We start from the raw sequence: 22,790 nt of genomic DNA on the forward strand, positions 1-22,790 counted from the left end.
AGTTATGAGTTATTTTATATCTATTTATTTTAATTTCTCTATATTTGGATATTTGTTTATGTGATTATTTTTACATAAAGGTTCTGCATCTGGAAATTTGGTAGCACAGTCCACAGTGATTAGTACACACTGAAATCCATTTTAGGGTTTTACTAATGGTCCCATGATGACTGCAGATTTAAATAAATTACTTAAATGATAAATGATAAAATAAACAAAAGAAATGCTTACCACCACCATGATGGCCACTACGACTGCCACCAAGATCTAATTGTCTCATAGCCGTTTTCAGAAAACCTAGAATCATAAACAAAAATAGATTTATTGATAAAATAAGACAATTTAAATTTAATAAAATTTTATATTCTGGATATTTTCTGATCTCTTGCAATGTAAGAGTATACATTTAAGTCTAGCAGGAGATAAACAAAGAAGATAAGGTAATAATATTTTTGCTCCAGTCCACCACTGGTTATTGAGCTTTCCTTCTAACCTGCTTTATTTTCCAGGTCACTCGCTCTGGGCAGGAGGCCCATGGGTTATTCATTCCCTGTAGATGACAATAAAAGGGTGAAGTATACCAAGATAGATGCCACCATTCTGTGTTTTAGTTGCATCACTGATGCCCCATGAGTGTTCACTAGTAGCCAAGACACTGCTGTGCAATGTGCCCTTGAGTTGCATACATCGCCATGTGATATTAATTAGCTCTGCCCAGTTGTAAACATACACCTCAGTATGATGATTCCTGATCAAATCCAATCATTCTAGCATGCCAACTGTGACAAAAAGCACCTTCCCCTGCCCCAAAGAGAGGTGAGCAGGCTTAAGTTTCATAATTCTTCATTTCATTGTGGTAGGTTTAACAAACCACCCAAGGTACTGCTCAAACTTGGGTCACCTGGGTCCTAGTCAAGGCTTCACCTCTCTGCACAACGTACCTGCAAAATTCAGGTAATAATACAAGAGATGTTACATAAGCACATGACTGAAAGAAGGTACTGTATTGTGTGTGTATGTTTGTGTACACACATGCACTTATGATACAATATTTAGATACCGTGGTATACTAAGTCAATGTGTCCCATTTCAGAATGCACGTTTTTATTTATGATGCTATCACACTTTCACATTTTCCGATACTAGATGCATAATAAATTTGATTTCCTGACTTGCGGCACCAAAACAATTTTATGAAAAAAATGGAAAAAAAAACACATAGACTTCCATTTATTCAAACCTCATAGAGTCCACAAACAAGGCAGCAGTTACTTACAAACTAGTCCAGTCCTTCTTTTTGTGTTGGTAAGAAGCAGGAATAAAAGACCAAAGCATGCAGATACTTTCCTTTAAAGTATCTCACTCTGGATTCCTTCTTAGGAAGATGCCCAGGCCTTGCCAGAATAGTCCACAGTGATTTGCCTGTACTGTAACATAACTCCAAGACCCTACTGTATGTGTAAGTAACCATTCCCCGCTGTATGAGATGTCAGCTGTAGTACTTTTGTACTCAGTAGGGCTATAGTCCAGTCTTTTATTTAATTACATAGACTGAAAAACAAATCTCCAATAATCATTCAAAGAAAATATTTACAGGAAAACTCAGCCTCACGAAAATGAAAATGATGTTATCAGTGATAGTATAAGATCACATAACCAAACAGACAAAAATATACAAATAAAAATGAATAAAATATAACAGGTAAAATTAAAATATTTCTTATCTGCTCTAAATTTCAAAACCATATATAGAGATAAAATAATTAAAATTAGGTATTTTTCTGTGCTGAGTCTTAGTTGCCAAATCATTTCTCTAAACTCAGGTTTTAAAATAGAGAACAGCTAAGTTATGAGTTATTTTATATCTATTTATTTTCAGTGTTCTATATTTTGATACTTATGTGTTTATTTTTGCATAAAGGTACTGCCTCAGGAAATTTGGTAGCACAGTCCACTGTGACTAGTATGCACTGAAATCCATTCTGGAGTTTTACTAATGGTCCCATGATGGCTACAGAAATAAATGAATTACTTAAATGATAAATAATGAAAGCAAATAAAATAAATACTTACTACCCCCAGTAACTGCACGAAAACTGCCACCAGCACCTAGTTGGCTTATATCCCTTTTCTTCAGAAAAACTAGAATCATAAACAAAAATAGACTTGTTGATAAAACAGGACATTAAGTTAAATTTAATAACACGTTTTATATTCTGAAATTTTTCTGATCTCTTGCAATATAAGAGAATAAATTTAAGTCTAGCAGCAGATAATCAGATGAGATGAGGTAATATTTTTTCTTCTAGTCCCCCACTGGTTATTGAGCTTTCCTTCTAATTTCCAGTTCACTCCCTCTGGGCAGGAGTCCCATGGCCTACTTATTCCCTGTGGATGAGAATAAAATGGTCAAGTGTAGCAGGAGAGGTGTCACTATTCTGAATGTGTGCAGGATTTTTGGTTGCAGCCCTGATCACCTGTGCATGTGTATTAGCATCCAAGGAGTTGGCATGCAATGAGCCTTTGTGATCTATACGATTCCATATGAAGTCATTAATTGGGCCTTTCAAATTGTTGACCTGCACCTGCATGTGATTCCTAGTCTTCTCCATGGATTCTAGCACGGTAAGCCTGTCCACAGGCACACACCCACCACAAAGAGAAGTGATCAGGCTTAAGCTTCTTCACTTATCTCCTCCTTTTGCCAGCTCCTACAGTATCCAAGCCACTTGCTGAACTTGGGTCACTTGGTTCGTAGTCAGGGTTTCATCCCTCTATGCTAATGTAGCTGCACAGATCATCTAATATTAGTGAAGCTGATATATTGTCACATGATTGAAAGCAGGTACTGTGTGTGTGTGTGTGTGCGCTCACGTGCATGTGAATGGACACATATCTTAAACTACTTAGACACTTTAGTACAGTAACAAAATCAATGTATGCCGTTTCTTCATGTACAGGTTTTCATTTCTGATGTCATTACAGTTTGTTTGTTTTTTTCACATCCTACGTACAGATTTAACTTGTGGCACCAAAATAAGTATATGAAATAAAAACATATAGTGTTTCTTTTTTAAAAGTCCAAGAGCCCAACAAACAGGGCATTGGTTACTTATAAAAGAGTCCAGTCCTTCCTTTCTGTGTTGCAAAGAAGTAAAAACAAAAGTCCAAAGCATGGAGGTACTTTCCTTTAAAGTATCGCACTCTGGATTTCTTCTCAGGAAGTTGCTCAGGCCTTGTCAGAGTAGTCCACAGGGATTTGTCTATACTGTAACATAACTCTAAACATTAGGTTCCAGACAACTGTTTCCCTGTATAACTACTCAACAGTAGTAGTTTGGTAGGATTACAGTCCATGCTTTTATGCACCATTTAATTACATAATCTTAAAAACAAACCACCAATAATCATCCACAGAAAATGTTTATTGAAACTTAAGTGCATTTATCCTTTACTGTGGACTACATCAGAAAAAGTGGGAACCAGTGAACAAATAAAATTTATAGGAAAACTCAGTCTGATGAAAATGCTGCAATGAAATCACACAACCAAACATACAAAATGCAACTAAAAATAAATAAAATATAATAAATAAAAACAACTCATAACTTATTTGTTCTAAATTCAACTTACTGAGTAAATTGTAAAACACTGCATATTGAGAAAATCATTCAGCGCAGGTGTTTTTCCTGTGCTGAGTCTCATTTACCAAATCAGTTCTCTTAACTCAGGTTTTAAAATTAAGAACAGCTAACTAATGATTTTTTTTTCATTTTTATTTATTTTTATTTTTGTATTTTTTATGTTTGGCCATATGACAATATATGTATAAATGTACTGTCTCTGGAGATTGGGTGGGACAGCCTGTTATGACTATTACATTCTGATATCCATTTCTGGGTTTTATTAATGGCCCCAAGATGCTATAGAAATATGTTCACTTGGTACATCTATGGCACATATAGACATTCTGATTCTTTTATGTCCAGGGTGAGGTGCTGTCTTCTGGCATTCTGTACAGGGAGCATAGTTGTCTTTCTCTTTCTTTATGGCTGGTCATTAAAATTTGGCTGATAATATTCCCTTAGTTCTATCCTCCCCAAGGTAATTGCCTATAATCTCTATAGACTGGCTTCATTACTAATGTCTTGTAAGGTTTTAGTAGTAGTAACAGATGCAACATGTCTTTCCATTCTTTACTTACTTAATGTAAGACGTTAATGTTTACTCAGATAGGATTAAGAAGTTACTGGAATATCTTGTTCACTATCTTTCTCTACAAATTCAGTTATATTTCTATTGCCCTAGTAAAATATAATTTTCTCAATGTGCCCTTAAGGTATAGCTCCTGCCTCTCAAAAACTGGCCTTGCAGCTTCTGCATTCCCTCTGTAAAGGGTCACTCCAAACAAAAAGTAATTTTCTTCTTTACTTTCCTCGCTGTTAGTACAAGCCTCTTGAATAGGATGTTTTATTTTAGGTTGTTCTCCCTCTGCCTTATTGTGAATGTAAGGCAATCTCACACTTTCTTTTCCTTCCTTATGTTACCCTTTCACTACAAAGAGTATTCAGGAATAGTTTTCCCATCAGTTTTACTTCTTTCCTGTATTGCAGTACTTGTGAAAAGTCTGCCTTTGCTTGCAGTAATATATTAGCTGAAATAGGCACAGAATTCTGTATTCCCATGCTTGTCTCAAATTCTGTTCTCACTTTGTCCTGGAAATCCTAACTCAGATGCCTCTCTCTATTTTTATGTTCCCATTCCTGTGCTAACACTTCTCATAAGTCTCAGTGACTAGATCTGTCTTGCAATTACAGTTATTTTAGTTTCCTACCAGTTCAACTCTAGTTTTTCTCCTGGTTTATAGGATTATTGAGTCATGCTTCAGGTAACATGCAGGATCCTTTTTACTGTCTAACCATAAGAAAACAGCAGCTTTGTAGTTTCGGTGCCAAGTTCTTCAAATGATCCTGGTTCCAGGTCTCTTTAGGAATGTCACTGTCTTGTGCTTCCCCAACATATACTGGCTGGTTTATCTGACCTTCCTCTTTCTTATCAATGGGATCTCCATCCGCTCACATTTTCCATAGTGTTTTGAAATTAAGAAAGTATCCTAATATTATATTATTAATTTTATCTTGGGTTGAAACTGCAGGATTCAGTTGTTTTCCCTGAAGTCTGTGACTTTATACATGTGTAAGGTGGTACACATTTCTATCACCATGACTGCCTATTACTTCTACTTTCTGGTGAATAGTAACCCTGTGTTTACAAGACAGGGGACGTTTATCAAGGGGAATCATGCTTCCAGAATCTAATAGTCCTTACATCTCCCTTAATTGTAAAATACATTACATTTTACTAGTGCAATTGTAAATCAGTTATGCAAGGTTGACTCAATTATCCTAGTTGTTGGCCAAACTCACATAAAGCCTACATTTCAGTTTTGACCATGGCCTTCTCTTTGGTAGCACAGCCATGGTGGTGCAGCGGTTAGCATTGTTGCTTCACAACAACAGGTTCTCCTGTTCGATTCTCACCTGGAGTGCCTTCTGTGTGAAGTCTGCATGTCCTCCCCACGGTCGAGTGACATTAAAGACATGCAGGTAGGTGTGAGCGTGAATGGGTGTGCCTTTGTTGAAGGTTGGGCAGCAGGCTGGCAACTTGGCACTTAAAAATCAACTGCCAATCATGAGCGGACCGGAGTTCCACTGTGGTGACCCCTAACCGGGAAAAGCTGAAAGTCTCTTATTCTCTTTAGCAGTACACAACATTGCAGTGTGATCCTGACCCATTCTTTCAACATTTTATTTTACAGAAGAAGGTTAATTTCTTAGGGAAGTTTTAGCCTTAAGAGTAAAGAATTCCTTTTTAAGCATTGTGTTGGATTCATAAAGGTTACATGAAAGTGTACACCTTGAGGTAACATTTTACAATTCAGAGACAGCTCTAACATGGTGCTTTTCATGAAAACATACAGCATCACATCAGGCTATCTCTGTGCCCATGCTGTGTACTAATGACGGAATCAGGAGAGACGCATATGCTAATTATTTATGTGCTCTCCCCCAAACAACTTCCTTGAAGTCATCTAATTGGTTAGACATCTAACTTCTTGCCCATGTAGTTTACCATGTATGATAATTGCATGTTGTGGTAGTGAACATGGCTAAAAGGTTATGTTTAATCATCATGGTAGAAGTAAGTACTAGAGAGTTTAGTGGTAAGGTAGGGCTAATAGGTACATGAATGAGCGCATGCAAGGGGATGCATGTGTGAGTGTGCGTCTGCCTGGGAGGTGTAGCAGCTGAGGGGTGGCGTAGGGTTACATTAGTGTGTGTGTGTGTGTGTGTGTGTGTGTGTGTGTGTGTCTATTTATGTGTCTGTGTGTCTCTGGTTTGATGAGTGAGTGTGTGAGTAAATGCCTAAATTGCTTTAAACTTTTTTTAAAATAATGCCTTCAGTTCTGTCCCACTATACATTGCCAATATTCTTGACAATAAATGCAGTGCCATCTTCACCCCTGAGAATTTTTCCCAAAACCCTAAACTGCCAAAATCCTTTATTCCCCTGATTATCTCTAAAGATCATTTATTAAAATTGCTAACCATGACCAAAAATACTTCCACAGGACCTGGCAACATACCTACTAGCTTAGTTAACAGTGTTAAATGTACTCTTGTAGATCCTTTTCTTAAACTGTGTAACCAACGTATAGCTACTTCTTGGATCCCTAATGTGCGACATACTGCAGTTCTGATGCCTTTCCATAAGAATGGCCTTATGACCAACCCAGGTAATTACAAACTTGCAAGCCTCATCTGTAAATTCATGGTATATATTATAACTGTCACAGACTACAATATCAAAAATCTTATTCTACTTGACTCCCAACAGTTTGGCTTTGCAAAAGGTAGACCTTATGATATGAATCTGATAAACTTCTTTTAAAGGGTTACAGAGTCTGTAGATGGTGGCCATTTGATGCACATGGCATATCATGACATGGCCAAGCCTTTCACCACCACTCACTACACTAGAATCACACAGAAGCTAAAGGAGATAAAAACAGACCCCCCCCCCCACTGAAAAAGGGCCACTTGCCCAGCTGGACATCCCTGATAAGCAACGGTAAAGTAAATATCTAGTAAAATGGAAAGCAAACTGGCTGATAAACAGAACCCACGCAGTGTCAGTTGCAGAAGCCTGATCAGAATGTATGGATGTGACCAGTGGTATCCCCCATGGCTCAGTGCTGGCACCTCTCCATTTTGTCCTTAACTTCTGATAGCTCCATGCAAACTGAGTGTTGTTAAGTCACCAACTGAGACACAAACCTTCCAGTAGGAACTCTGCATAGTAAACTCCTGTTATTGTAAAAATGGGCTCAAAGTAAATGCTAAAAAGAAATGTCTTGTAACATTCTTGGCACACAACCCCTGCTTTCCTTATACTGTATGGACAACATATCATTACAAAATTAAAATGTGATCAGAGACCTAGGAACTTGGGTTGATACCCCCCTCACTTTTAATCTTGTGTCATTGGTTTTCAGAGAATCATTTTATTTAGCATAAAAGCAGAAGCATTGTTGTCTTATCTACCACCTTGTGCTGACCCCATGACCTTGATTCACACACCCCTCATCTTCAAGTGAAGAACAAAAAAAGGACTTGTGCTTACAGCAACTAATCCATGTGCCCCCATCCCCAGCTGTTCAACTGATGAGCAAAAAAAGTCAGTCAATCCAGCAATCACACCCCACAAAATCCAGGTCCACCCTGATCTCGACCATAAAGCATTGGCTACTTATAATACAGAAGTCAAGACAAGCTGCCCCAGATAAAAAGAAAAAAAACTCAAGTGACTTACTGGCATTTCTGTATAGAAAACTACTGCACAGTTCTCAGTTGTGTCCCCTAACACATTGCACATGGGGCAATTTCCCCTTCACCCCACCCTTACTATGTTACTGCATAAAAGGAATATCTTCTTGGTCTAAAGAGGTAATAACTCCCTTATACTCAGCATTGATCAGACCAGTTAATGAATATAATGCTGCCTTTGAGATAATCTCACTAATTGTATTCAACAATAACAAAGACCTCAAAAGTTCAAAACTGAAAAGATCACATGCTTAAAGTCCTTGAGTTGTCAAGAATGACTGGAAGATGTATCATTTTATTTAGAGTTTTATAGACTTTTTAGGGGAGATCTGTTATTTTTACCACTCCATCTGAGACTCAGTTGTCTTGGGCTTCTGCCCGTATTATGTACACACACACACACACACGTATGGTATAAAAATATATGCACATAATACATACAGACAAACACACATACACTATATATATATATATATATATATATATATATATATATATATATAAATATATGTATATATATATATATATATATATATATATGTATATATGTATATATATATATATATATATATATATATATATATATATATATATATATATATAGGTATAGATATTGATATAAATGGGTACAAACTACTTCTAATCTCTTCCCTACCTGACATCACCCATTTTCCTTTATGAAATCTTTAATTTATTTCTCACATCCATTTATAGAACCAAAAATAGCATACCCCATATTATCTCATTTACCTGTACATGAAATCCTATAAGGAAAGCTATCATTTTTTTCAGTGCCCAAATTCTTTTTTTATTTACACTTATACCACAGCTCTCTTCCCCCCTTTTTGCATCCAAACCTAATGTTAATTATCTCTACTTTTTTCAATCATATTTTTCCTTTAAAGAATATATTTATCTATTCACTATAATTTCTTGTGCTGTATATTCCCTATCCTCGTTGCTATCATAAATCCCACAATCCCATTTTTCATGCGGTCTTTACACATCTCATTCACTTACATACTTTCCCTTCATTTTTTTTTTCCTCCCTTACTTGCTTCGTCATTCTTTTCAACTACATTATTCTACTGCCTCCTTTTCCATTTAAGTAGATTCCATCTGCATCCCGTACTGACTCATCTCTCATAACCAGCTTATCACTACCATTGTGGGATCTGATATGTGAGCCTGCCACCCCGGCTATCTGGAATTTTATAAATAATCATATGTCATTTGTGAATATTAATATGATCCATAAGCTTGTCTTACAAATGTAAGAGAACTATATGTTATGTGGATATTAAACTACTGGTGCAGAAGTGTGTGCTGAACTGTATGTTATGTACTGAGCTTCAAGAATGTAACCACAGTGACTCGCCCTAAAAAAGAGCAGAAATGTGTATAAACTATATACCTGTGCCGATGTGTGTTTTAATGGTAGAAGCTGAAACATACAGAGTTAACTTGCAAAACTTCAAGAAAATAAGTTAAAAGTGTTTTATGATGTGCTACAAAAGTTAGTTTCAAGGCGGCAAGGAGAATGTCTAGAGCTAGGAATTTTTTTTCTATTGTCTTGAAACAGAAATAATTAATAGGTTTAAAATGTAAATGTGTTTAACTGTTTTACGACTTCCATTTCTAGGCAAAATCCTGAGAGATATGTACTTCTCATACAGAGATGCTAAAAATTCTATTGGTATCTGTTATCCTGGGAACTGATGACAGGTGACAAATAGTGATGTCATACAGCTTAACCAGCAGTAATGTTTTGATATTAATTTGGGAACTCTCTCAGAGACTGTGCATTTTGTATTTGTCTTTGGACCTTGAAACATCCATCTTCAGCACTTCTGCATTGCTAATAGTAAGCAACTAGGGAAAAGTATATTTTAGATATAGATGGGAATATAGTAAAGATTAGTTTAGATGTTTTCTGTATTTATTTGAGACTGTCCTGCAATGTTTTAAAATATTTCCTGTGATTCTGAACTCTGTAGACATTGTGCAGAGTTATTGAATATTGTCTTGTTCTTTTACTGTTTAGCATTAAATATATTTAAACATTGTAATTGTGGCTGGTTTGCTTAGAGATATTTAAGCTCTTAGACTACTTGCATATGTGTTTGGTGACACTGTATAGGCGACTCCTTAATAGCCTTGGCCTTGGCCACACTTACCATTTGGATAATAGTAACATCACACAGTAGGATTGGTCACCCTTTGTGAAGGGCCTTATATTAGCTGATAAAGAGCTGGTTGGTGTCAGTGATAACTACATTTTAGTCTGGACAGAAGGTGCATAGCTAGTAAACCTGTGCCAGCCTTTCCCAGGAGTGTGTGTGTGTGTGTGTTTATAAATCAAATCTCAGTGTGTTTGTCAGCTACTTGGGCAGGGACACGAAGCAGTGTTTGGACAGAGAAGGTGCTGGAGGTTTTGGCTTGACCACTTGGTTGAGATCTTAACCCTATAGCTGTGCCAGTGTGGAGTCTTATTGGGAGTCTGGAGAAAGAGGGAGAAACCAGCCCCAGACTCACTGCGATCGCTGTGTTCTTAAGGGAAATTGTACTTTCCTGTGTGTGTGGACTTGTCATCCTCCCAATGTGTATGTCCTTCACTAGTGCTAGTGGTGAGGACTGAGGCTCAATGATTACTCAGCTTCTTTGCGAACTCATACAAGCCAAAAGAAGTCACAAAGGCTGACCTCTCCCTCTCTAGCACTGGGAGTCAAGGGCACCTGCCAGTAACCCTTGGTAAGATACTTAGCCCCATTCAGCTGCTCTAGGGCTTCATCTGTTCCAGGCATGGGGTAAGTATCTGACTCTGTTTGACTATTTAATTTCCTGTAGTCCACACAGAACCTGGTGCTGCCATCCTTCTTTGGTACCAGCACCACTGGAGAGACCCAGAGACTGCTGGACTCTTGAATTACCACTAGTTCCAACATTTCCTGTATCTCCTCCCTCAGAATCTGTTTGACTTTCTCAGGCACCCTATAAGGGGCCTGCTTAATAGGCCTTTGGGGTCCTGGGTGGGGGATATCTGCTGGGACATTGCTACCCCTTCCGCTGAGGTGTCAGTCCGAGCCTCGCTGAGAAGATTAGTCACCAGATCCCCCTCAGACTTCTACTGCAAATAATCAACAGAAGGGTCTCCCAATCATGGTAAGGATTTATAATGTTATCATAGTACAATTTCTGCCCCTGCTTCCTTCCTAGCAGTTCTACCATATAGTTAACATCACTGATCTTCCTTGCAACCTTGTAGGGTTTCTCCCAAGCTGACTGCAGCTTGTTGTGTCTGACAGGAATGAGAACCATTACCTGTTTTCCTACAGCATACTGTCTAGCTCAAGTATTCCTGTCATACCAGACCTTTTTCTGCAGTTGGGCTTCTACCAGGTACTGCTGGGCCAAGCCTATGGGCTCCCTGAGCCTTGTCCTGAGCTTTAGGACATATGCCACAACAGACTCCTTGTTGGATTCACACACCCTCCCTCTCATCTTGAATCAAATCTAGAGGTCCCTTCACCCTATGCTATAGCTATAACTCAAAGGTTGAAGAAGGGTATGACCTTCTTTCCTTGTTCACATTTGGATGTTGCTAGAACTTTGATGAATTTGAAACGGTTTACTAGACAAATGAACTTAAAGGTGTTTTTTAAAGACAGAAATGTACAACAGTCTGAATGTTTGTCTCTTAGTCAGAAAAGTACTTTTATACCTCCAAACAATATTGAAATTGGTATGTTTGAAAGACTATGTGAAAAACGTATACATACATAGATTTTTAACAAAAACAATGACAATAAAAATTCAAACAAAAGTACAGTTAGCCATAATTTGAGCAAGGGTGAAAAATCAACTTTTGCGGTCTTTGGCTATGGATAAAAACCTTAGAATTATGACCCCAGATAAAGGAGGGGACATAGTTATTATACGTCATATTGATTATGTAGCCAGGATGGAGCAGTTATTAAATGAATAGTCTACATATGTAAGGGCATCTAGACACGAAGGTAACAGGGCATATTCTTGGATAGATATAGTTTTATCACAGGAGCATTTAGAAGGACGTATTACTGACAAAGAAAAATAATTTTTAACTGTAGAAAAAATGGGTTTTACCAACGGTTTTTGGTATTCCTAAAACTAATAAATCCATTTCCGATCCTCCTTTTAGGCCAATAGTGTCTGTGAGGGGTTCAAAAACTGAACCCCTATCAGCTTGGATTGATAATAAATTGAAATACCTGTTAAATAAAGTTGACCATGTTATAAAAGATTCATGACATTGTGTGAGCAGGTTGGCTAGATTTAGGAATTTAGAAGAATTAGATTAGTTTTCTGACAACTGATGTTGTCAATTTTTCTGTGATCCCACATGAAAAGGGTACCGAAATGTTTCAGAAGAGTATTGCCAGTTTGGGGGTAACGGATATGGCAACACTTGAACTATTGGTTGATTTTATGGAGATTGTCTTAAAGAACAATTTTCTTACATTTGAGGGTGAAATTTTTCATCAGATAGCTGGTGCAGCGATGGGGGCCAAATGCGCCCCCATTTTCACCAACCTTGCGCTATTAGACTGGGAAAAAGAATGTATTTTTAAAACGTGTTATAATCAAATAATTTTGTCCTATGGTAGATTTCTTGATGACATCCTTATTCTGTGTAAGAGGGAAGAGCAGGAAGCTATTGAATTTGTGGAATATCTTAGCAGAACCACTGATTTCCTAAAATTTACTAGTACCTGGGATAAAAACCAGATAAATTATTTGGACATTTGTTTAACAAAGAAAGTTAACATTTTACATAGTACTATTTACAGGAAGGCTTCCTATTCAAACACCTTGTTGCATTTCACCAGCAACCATCCACACTTCCAAAAACAAAGTGCGGTTAAAGGACAGATGGTAAGGGTGTCAAGACTTACCAGTAATGATGAACTTTTTCACAGGGAAATTTATAATTTAATTGGAATATTTTTGGAAATGGGGTAACCCTTGAAACTATTAATAAACATTAAAAAAAGAGGTTATTAAAAAGAGGGGATCCACTTGTATACCAATTCTATCATCTAACTGGCGGCCTAAAAGTAAAGATATGATTCATGACAGTAGCAAGACCAGTGCCATGGTCTTAGAATACAATGGGGCTAGTTCAAAAGTTGTAGATATTGTCAACCAGTGCTGAGAACTTTGTTTCCAAAAGGAGATGTTAGCTATTCTAGGATTAAAACCTCAGGTAGTTTTTATTAGGGGAAGGAATGTTAAAAACATTCTTGAAAAGAAAAGCAACACTCCAATTTATAAATCCTGTATGTCCAAATGTGGAAGTTGCAATTTATGTAGATATATAAATGATGGTCCCTATCTTTACATTCGAGGGAATGATATTTCTATTCCATGTCCTGGTAGATGCAACTGCTGTACTACACATGTTGTGTATGTGGCTACTTGTTTATCCTGTCCCTGCTTCTATGTAGGTAAAACTATTCAGAGGTTAAGGGACAGGATAAGTGAACATGTTAGGGCTATAAAGAACAAGGACATTCACAATGCCCTTTATATACATTCAGACAAATGCATACATTTTAAAAAGTTTGTATTTTTTGTGATAGACAGGGCTTCTACTGATGAGCGAGGAGGTGACATGAATTTAAAGTTAGAAAGTAAAGAATCCCTCTGACAATTAAGGTTAAATGCATCCGTGGACCCTGGTTTGAATGATTTTATTTCCATCAAGCCATTTTTGAAAATCAGGCATAATCAAATTGTTTAAACATATTAAATAGTATATTAACATTTTGAATGAATTTTTCAATTCAGCAATTCATAATTCTTTTTTATATAATATCTTTTTACAAATGTTATTCATTAATTGGTATGTTAGTAAGTATTTGATCATGCATTAAGGTACTGTCTTTTTAAGAAAGTATACACGTTTAATATGGAGGGTAGGTGTTTGTATTTTAAATCTGATTTGTAATAAAAAAGCAGTATGGGTAGAATGTTTGAACAACTCTGAAGAAGCCTTTGGTTATTTTGGCAAAAGCGCTTAGTTGTTTGATCTGAAAATAAACAGTCCACTTCACTGGTTTTGGTACATGTGTTTGTTATTTTATCATCAAACACACCTAACTGCTAATTTCCTTTTCCACCCTCCCAGTCAAGGTGAACCCTAGCCAGTGGTATTTGGAATGGCGTCCCTCCTAAAGCTCTGACTGGAGTAGACTGCACAAGCAAGTAGTGCTCCTCTGTAACCATTGCAGGCTTCACAATGGTTAGGTCAGAGGCTGTGTCTCTCTTAGCCATGGCCTCTTTCCCATTTGCTAAGATAGGATATAACCCCTTGTGATAGTTTGGTACACTTGTTGTCTCAAGATAACCTGCTGTTGGTATTTTGTCATTCCCACTTACTGGCTCTCCCACCTTTTCTTCCCCACCTTGCCTAGATCGACATCTATATGTTACATGGCCCAACTGGTTGCATTTAAAACCTTTAACCCTTGGTCCTGGACATGTACCTGGAATAGTCCTCTTAGACCCATGAGCAGCACTGGGTGTGTCCCTTTCCTGTGCAGTGATGCCCTGTTTGCTAGGTATAGGTCTCCCTTCTTTCCCAACTCATCTGCAGTAGTGCATTGTATTGTAACCAATGCAGAAATTCTTATCTCCAAACTTCTTATTAACAATGCCAAATCCATCTATATCATTTGTATATATCTACCTCCTGGTAATAACATAGCAACCATGGAAAATATACTTTGCTGGCTATCCCAAAACCTGCCTCAAGAAACCATCATTCTAGGTGACACAAATATTGACTGGACCTGCTTCTGCAGCAACCTCCCCTCAAGCCATATAAACCTATATGGGTATTCCCAAACTGTTACCTCCCCTACAAGGATAAATAAATCCAACAAGAAATCAAGCTTATGAGACTGGATTCTCATTAACCATCTTCCTCATACTTATGACTCAGGAACCCTCCCTGATGATTTAAGTGACCACTCTCTTACCTATATCATCAGACATAAAACCAACTTTCCCTCTCCAACATCCATTAAAACATCAGATCTAAAAGAACTTTAACCCTGAACTTTTCCAGATGGAACTAAAAGCATGTAACTGGTCACCCTTACAAAACCTACCTTTAGATGAAGCCGTTAGTTACTTTAACTCCAACTTCCTTGCCATCCTGAACCACCATGCCCCTACCAGACAAATCAGAGCTAAAAACAAACATGCTCCATGGCTCTCTAAAGAAACCAAACAAAAAAATCAATGCTAGAAACAAACATTGGGCAAAATGGAGAAAAACTCAAAACCCTATACACCAACAAACCTTTAGACAACTAAGAAACCAAACTAAAAAAGCTATAAATATCTGACAAAAAAACCTACTACCTCCTATCCCAACAAGCCAGTCAAAACAAGCCAAAGAAATTTTGGTCTAGTATCAACCAACTACTTCATCCAGGGCAATCCACCACTCCTAACCCTCAAAACACTGAACACAAAACACCAATAAATATAGCCAATGATTTTAATACCTTTTTCACTGACACTATACAAATACTAGCTAGTCAGCTCTCACCTAACAACTTTACTTTACCTACTAATAAAGCAACCTCTCCTCCTTCTTTTCACTTTCAACCCATCCCAACATCATATATACTACCCCTTCTTCAGAAATTGAAACCATGCTCTCCCTCAGCAGACCAACTACCTGCTGAATTCCTACAACTAGCCGCTAAAGCTATTGCCTATCCAATATCTATCCTGATCAATAGAACTATTACCGAAAGTTATATCCCTACTTTATGGAAAATTTCCCATATTATCCCCCTCCACAAAGGTGAGCAATCCACTGAACTCTCCAACTATCGTCCCATTGCCCTCCTCTCACCTCTGGCAAAGATCATGGAAAAATGCATTCACAGACAACTACTTCACCATCTAACACAAAATAATTTACTAGCCAACTGTCAGCATGGTTTTAGACCTTCACATAGCACCACTACTGCCCAGATAGTATCAACAAACACCGCAATCTAAACAAACTCTCTTCTGCCCTATTTATTTACCTGTCTAAAGCTTTTGACATGGTAAATCACCAAATTCTCATCACAATACTAAAATCCCTGTCACTTAATACATCCTCAATAAAGTGGTTCCAGTCTTACCTTGACAAAGGACAACAGGCCATACTATGGCACAAGTCTTTCTCTACTCACTTGCCAGTCAACCTTGGTGTCCCCCAAGGATCCATCCTTGGACCTCTACTTTTTTCCATTTTCATCAATGACCTTCACCTTGCCATCCCCCAAGCCACATGCATACAATATGCAGATGACTCCACACTGATATGCTCAGCCCCCTCCTCTTCTGAACTTCTCTACCTTACCCAACAAGTCTTTAACACAGTTGAGCAATGGTTCACACATAGATGCCTTCTCTTAAACCCCAAAAAGACTAAACTCCTCCTTTTCTCTCCTACTAGAAACCCCCCCCCCACTGGATTTCTCAGTTAACTCTACCAATAAAACTATTATATCCCCTGAATCTACCACCAAACTATTAGGAGTCACCATTGACAATAATCTAAACTTTGATATCCATATAAACAATACTATAAAAACTGTCAACAAAAAGTTAGGCTCTCTATATAGGATAAAATAATTTCTCTTACCTTCAGCTCGAACCACAATAGCACACACTCATCTAATCTCTCCTCTTCTATATGCCTCACCTATTTTTACTAAACTATCTAAAAATAATCTCAGCAAACTGGAAATGTCCTACAATAACATCGCCAGATTTGCAACAGGTAACCCATTTAGAACCCATCACTGCCTTAATATAAAACAGCTACGATGGCTTGAACTACAAAATCTAATTAAATACCATCAACTAACTATAGCTCACAACACCCTTTACACACCTTCCAAAACACCTATTCTTTCCACACTAATCATTCCCTATAAAAACCTAGATTCCTTAAGGTCTTCTCAGAAACTCCTAGCACATACTACTAAAACAAACAACAAGGCTGGTGACTCACTCTTTTCTAATATAGTTGGAAAAGCCTGGAATCTCCTACCAAACGAACTCTCCACACTTCCCTCACTTTCCTGTTTCAAAAACAATCTGAAAGTGCATCTCAAAACTCACTGGCTATGCCCATGCTCTAAACCTGACTAGCTCAAGAGTCACTAAATACTCTGTTCTTCCCATCCCATCTACTCTTCTAAAGAAACTTCTTCCTTATAAAACTAGTTATACTAACTATCTCTAGAACACCTAATCTATATTACTTTCATTTGCTATGACTGTATTCTACACTGTAAATTTTGGGATTTTAACTGCATCCTTTGTTATGCCTGTATTCTACACTGTTATTTTTTTATTTTTTTACTATGATAACCTGTAATTGGCACTGTAAATCGATTTATTTGTCTTCTATATCCGTAGGTAGAATTTTGTTAAATTCATTGTCTTACCTAGGAGCTTATCTCCCCGGGCCTCTACTGAAAATGGACATGTATACAGTTAAACTAGCCTGGTAAACAAATGTAAAATATATAAATAAAATAAATTGGCTATCAGCTAACCAGATTCTCATCTCCTCAGACAAAGTGTTAAGTGCTTGTTCCCCCACCAAAAGGTCTACCAGCCTTCAAACATGGTGACCTGACATCCACTCACCCACCTATGAAAATAAGTGCTTAGTTCCGCAATATATTCACGCGCACTTTCATCTGCCTTGCATCTATGCTCGCAAAACATTTTCCAATAAGCTTCATCAAAAATATAGTACTTCAATATGTGGTTTATAACAGATTGAATGCAACATAAGTCTTTTGTTGATTAATTCATTTGTAAGAATAAAGTGTAACATATTTAAATCCACCACGGAGTCTATCCGAACGGATATAAAGTTAAAGGATGTTGTAATTCTTTAGCTTATATTTGTAACTATTTGATATATTTATACAGAATGTCGTTGTTTAAAAATTTTTAAAGAGTTTTTATCACAGGAAATGCCCTCCATATAAGGGTTAGATTCTAACTACCAGTGACAATTGATGATTCTTAATGGTTAATTGATAATCTTCCCGCTGAATTCTTAATTAATTGGATGTATAAACTAATATATAAGATGAATCTATGTCATTTACAATTTGTAACCTGATGAAGCGCATTGTTAGATGCGTGAAAGCGCTTGTTTTGTCTCAATAAAATAATATTTACTGCTATCGTGGAGGTTTTGGTGATTTGTTGAACCAATAAGCTTCATGTGTTATCTTAAAAAATTCTAGCAAACACTTCTTTACAACATTACAATGTATACAGTCAGTATCAGGAAGTTTGAAAATAACAGTTACAGCTTTACCATGGAGTAAGGGGGTCAGAAACCATACCCAGAGCTCTTGGTTAACATTATACTCTTTACACACCCTCTCAAGCATATGAATGAAACTATCAAAATTCTACCCCTCTGTAAATTGTGGAACAAATTTACTGACATTTGTTGCTTCTGGGATTCGGTTACTCCCTTCTCCATTACCTTCATGACTCTGGTGAAGAGTCAACATCTTGTTTTCATGTTGCCTCTTCCTGTCACTCTCCCCAGCCTGCAGATGTCACAGTTTATCATTTTCCTCAACCTCCAGATGTCTTGGTCTCTGCTGCTTCTATTTCCAAATGCTTGGCCTCCAACTCAAGTCTCTTTAATTCCAGATGGATTTTTTTAAGTCCTCTGTGGAAAGTTTGAGCTGTCCATTTTCTGAGAGTTGTACATCTCCACAGTCAGTCTGATTGTCCTCCTGATTGCTATTCTGTGATGCAGCTGTGACTAAGGCTGCAATCTTGTCTGCTTTAGTCAGGTGGAATGCACCAGTCCTTTAGCATGGCACATCTCAGCCAAATGGCTCCTTGTCAGCTTGCCATACTCCTCTGCTGACGTGCTTTCCTGCTCTCCCTGACTAAGCTAACAAAAAAATAAAACAATTGTGATATGAGCTCTGAATATTCACAGCATGGCTGATGAGAGTAGAAACACCTTCAGTGACCACTGTACACAGGCTACAGGAATTCAATATCCACACCACTACAAGCCAATTAATATGTGATGTGGCTAACTCACCACTGCTAATCAATTATTATGCGATACCCATGCACTGGCCCAGTAATCAAGAAGCCTCTGTCCTCACTACTAGCACCAGTAAGGAATGCACACATTGACAGGATGTCAAGTACACATACAGTAAAGTACAATTTCCCTTAAGAGCACACAGAGATCAGTCAGTCTGGGATTGGTTTCTCCCTCTTTCTCCAGGTCCCCAATAAGACTCTCCACTGGCACAGCTATAAGGTTAAGATCTCAGCTGAGTGGTCAAGCCAAAACCTCCAGCCCCCTCTCTGTCCAACCAGTGCTTTGAGATTTGATTTATATGCAAACACACATTCCTGGGAAAGGCTGGCACAGGTTTACTAGCTATGCCCCTTTCTGCCCAGACTGAAAGGTAGTTATCACTGACACCAACCAACTCTTTATCAGCTACTATAAGGCCCTTCACAAAGGGTGACTATTATCCAAATGGTAAGTGTGACCAAGGCTTTAGCTATTTAGGAGTGGCCTATACGGTGTCACCAAATACATATGCGAGTACTCTCAGTGCTTAAATATCTCTAAACAAACCTGCAACAATTGAAAGTTTTAAATATATTTAATAATAAATAATAAAAGAACAAGACAATATTCAATAACTCAGCACAGTGACTACAGAGTTTAAAATCACAGAAAATATTTTACAACAACATTGCAGGACAGTCTCAAATAAATACAGAAAACATCTAAACTAATCTTTACTATATTCCTATCTATATCTAAAAGATACTTTCCCTAGTTATTTACTATTAGCAAGGCAGAAGTGCTGAAGATGGATGTTTCCAGGTGCAAAGACAAATACAGAATTCCCAAATTAATATCAAAACATTACAGGTGGGTCAGCTGGATGACATCACTATTTGCTACCTGCCTTCAGTTCCTAGGCTAACAGACACCAACAGAATTTTTAGCATCTCTGTGTGTGAGGTACATATTTCTCAGAATTTTGCCCAGAACTGGAAGTTGTAAAACAGTTAAACACGTTTACATTTTAAACCTAGTAATTATTTCTGTTTCAAGATAATAGAAAGAATCTCCTAGCTCTAGATATCCAGTCTCCTTGCTGCCTTGAAACTAATTTGTATAGCACATTGTAAAACACTTAACTTATTTTCTTTAAGTTTTGCAATTTAACTCTGTATGTTCCAACTTCTACCATTAAAACACACATCTGCACAGGTATATTGTTTATACACATATCTACTCTTTTCCAGCAGGGGACCTGTGCTTACATTCTTGAAGCTCAGGACATATCATACAGTTCAACATACACTTCTGTACCAGTAGTTTAATATCCACATACTATATAGTTCTCTTACATTTGTAAGACAAGCCTATGGATCATATTAATATTCACAAATGACATATGATTTACAAAATTCCAAATAGCCGGCCTGGCAGCCTCACATAGTAATATCCTTTCAAAAATATCTACTCCTTCTAGCTGCCCCAACTCTTACATCATGAACTAAAATTCTGTCCAATCTACTGCCTTGGTTGTATTCATCTCTGGAAAAGGTACATCCCCTTTCTTCCCATATTTTTCCCACATATCAAGAATACATAACTCCTCCAAACCTCTCTGCAGAAACCTTTGGTTCATTTTATGAGACCTTGCTACTGTAAACAATCTGTCCATTCTAGTTTCCAGTACCATAGATGTCTCATCCCAAATTATCCTGTCTCCTTCCTTATTTCTTTCACATGTTTCATCCAAACATGCTCTTAAAACCCATTCTTTGGCTTCGATGGTCTCATAATACAATCAGTATCCCTCTCTCACATACTATACTTACACACCACCCACATACATTTTTGTCTAACAAACATCATTTACAGTCACATCCCAGATCACAGATTGGTTTTAAACATTGAACTGCCTTGACTGTTTCCCATCATTCACATGCTACCCAGCCCACCCGTATTGTATCCTTCTGAAATTTATTTACTCCTTAGCCTTTAATTTCATTTTGTGCATCATATCCATACCTGCATCCCCTCTCAAAGCTTCACAAGTATTGTTTCTCTTTAATTGGAATGATCATTTTCTTAGGTGGCATTTCCTATTATTGACAGATGTGAAAAACTGAAAGACTGCCAGCCTAGCTGGATAGAATTTTGTAGATAATTGTATGTCACTGTAAATATTAATAAAATCTACAGACCATTTCACAAATGTAAAGAAAATTGTGTTAAATGTTGAACTTCAAAAATGTAAACTGTGCATTGTGTTGGAAGAAAGCTGATAAAGTATAGCATTTTATGACTGTTTGATCTCAAAGCTTGGAGATAGAATGTCTGGACTAAGGAATTCATTTTATTGTTTTGAGATCAGAGTTAATTGCTAGATTTTGTATGTATAATGTCTTATATTGCTTTGGTTTCCTGGCCAGATGCAAAACTCTGAGTTTCTGTCAGCATGAGAACCAGAGAAGAATGTTGTAATCTAAAATGAGTCAGCAGTGATGTATTACCAATTTAAGAGATCTCGGAGAGAAAGAGAAAGCATTTTGGATTTTGTCTGAAGAGCATCCACTCACCAGTGGTCTGCATTTGCTCTGTATGTAAGTATGATCTTAGACTTTAGTGTTTCTCTTAGAAATAGATAGAAAATAGTAAGTTTAGTCTAGCTGTTTTCCATATTTGTCAGACTATTCTACAGTATTATTTTAAGCATTTTCCTGTGATCTCTGAACTCTTGACTAGCACTGTGTTGAATTGAGGAGATTTGTCTTGTGTTTTTATTATTTATTATTAAATATGTTAAACCTTTCATATGTGGCTGTTTTGTGTAGAGATAATTTAAGCTCTAGAGTACATTGCATGTATATAGTGATACTGTACAAAGCCACTCCAATAACCCTTAAAAGTTCTGGTGACACTAATTGGATAATATTGCACAGTAAAATTGGACACCCATTGTGAAGGGCCTTATTGGTAGCTGATAAATAGGGGTTCTGGTGGCAGTGGATTACTACCTAATAGCCTGGACAGAAGGTGCACATCTAGTGAACCTGTGCCAGCCTTCCCCAGGAGTGTCTGTGTGGTTGTATATAAATCATATCTCAAAGGGTGTGTGTGTGTGTGTGTGTGTGTGTGTGTGTGTGTCTGTGTGTGTGTCAGCTACTTGGGCAGGTACACAGAGCACTGGTTGGACACAGGGAGTGCTGGGAGGACTTGGCTTGGAACCCTGGCTAAAGACTCCACTCTATAGCTTTGCCAGTGGGGGGACTTATTGGGCATTTGGAGAGAAAGGGATAAATCAGCCCCAGACTGACTGTGATCTCTGTGTGCTCCTAAGGGAAATAGTACTTTACTGTGTGTGTACTTGTTATCCTTCCCAATGTGGACACCCCTGACTGATGTTAGTGGTGAGGATTGATTACTGGAACAGAGCACGGACATCACATATTAATTGTTTGGCAATGGTGGGATATCCACATCAGATATTAATTGGTTGGCAGTGGTGGGATACCCACACCACATATTAATTTGTTGGCAATTGGCTTGTAGTGGTGTGGATAGTGAATTCCTGTAGTTTGTCTACAGTGATCACTGAGGGTGTTTTTGCACTCTAAATCAGCCATGCAGTGAAGATTCAGAGTTCAGATTACAATTGTTTTATTTCTTTTGTTAGCTTAGTCAGGGAGAGTAGGCAAACATGTCAACAGAGGAGTATGGCAAGCTGACAAGGAGCCAGTTGGCTGAGATGTGCCAGGCTAAGAGAC

The 22,790-nt window shown here is 37.6% G+C and overlaps 1 long non-coding RNA gene across 1 annotated transcript in view; it reads right to left on the reverse strand.

Annotated features, from left to right (window-relative positions):
- Positions 1-224: 224 nt before the first annotated feature.
- Positions 225-22,790, reverse strand: part of LOC122798902 — a 57,419-nt gene continuing 34,853 nt past the window's right edge. Inside the window, exons 4-5 of the long non-coding RNA XR_006364337.1 lie at positions 2,074-2,142; positions 225-297 (exon numbers count right to left, since the gene is read on the reverse strand). This is a non-coding gene — a long non-coding RNA (uncharacterized LOC122798902). The remainder of the gene's footprint in view (positions 298-2,073; positions 2,143-22,790) is intronic.

The sequence above is a fragment of the Protopterus annectens genome, chromosome 3.part1 (genome assembly GCF_019279795.1).
Source record: "Protopterus annectens isolate FY-2018-M chromosome 3.part1, PAN1.0, whole genome shotgun sequence".
Classification (NCBI taxonomy): Eukaryota; Metazoa; Chordata; order Ceratodontiformes; family Protopteridae; genus Protopterus; species Protopterus annectens.